The sequence below is a fragment of the Chaetura pelagica genome, unplaced genomic scaffold (assembly GCF_000747805.2).
Source record: "Chaetura pelagica isolate M959 unplaced genomic scaffold, ChaPel_1.0 scaffold171, whole genome shotgun sequence".
NCBI lineage: Eukaryota > Metazoa > Chordata > Aves > Apodiformes > Apodidae > Chaetura > Chaetura pelagica.
Genome location: NW_009952066.1, coordinates 1,638,793 through 1,639,600, shown reverse-complemented (window position 1 = coordinate 1,639,600; position 808 = coordinate 1,638,793).

Genomic DNA, 808 nt, shown 5'->3' with positions numbered 1-808 from the left:
CCCCCTTTTTTTTTTTTTAAGCGAGCCCCTGAGCACATCCTGGGTGGTCGGACCCGCGCAAACACAAATACAACCCTATGGCTAAGCTGGAAACAATGTCCGCAATGTAGACAAATGTCCGGCTTCTGTTGGAACCCTTTGTCTCGGCGCAGTTTTTGCATTTATTTCAGTGGCGAAATAATACGTGATTGACGCCCTCTTTCAATGTGTCCTAACTGTTGGGAATAAATCTGAGGTTGTTCCTAGTTGTCATGGTATTCAACCGCACTCAATGGCTATCTCTTCATCCATTTCGGAGTCCTTTCCCGATCTGGGGGGAACCCTTTCGGGCAGCCGCTCCCCCGCTCCGCATCCCTTGCCCCGGGGGGAGGGGCCTGGGGACACCCACCACATCTCCAGCTTTCATTTCCAGCAAATATCGGCCTTATCGATTTATGCCCCACCTCGGCTGGACCTGCCCGAGGACGACGTTTCGCTGGGATGGAGCAGATTTTAATTCCTTCCCGTCCCGACAAGCGAAGGGAATAAAGAACTGTGATAACAGTGATAATTGTGACAGAAGCCGGAGGACGAAACAATATCTAGAATCCAAGAAGTCCGGCAGAAGAGCATCCCCTGGGTGGCGGGGCTGGCGGCCTGTTTCCTTCGGGCAGGTCCGCTCCTCGGGCTCTGAGGAAGAGCCGGTGTAATACTAATACTAATGCTAATGCTAATACTAATACTAATACTAATACTAATACTAATACTAATACTAATACTAATACTAATACTAATACTAATACTAACAATTTGAATGACCCCATCCAAA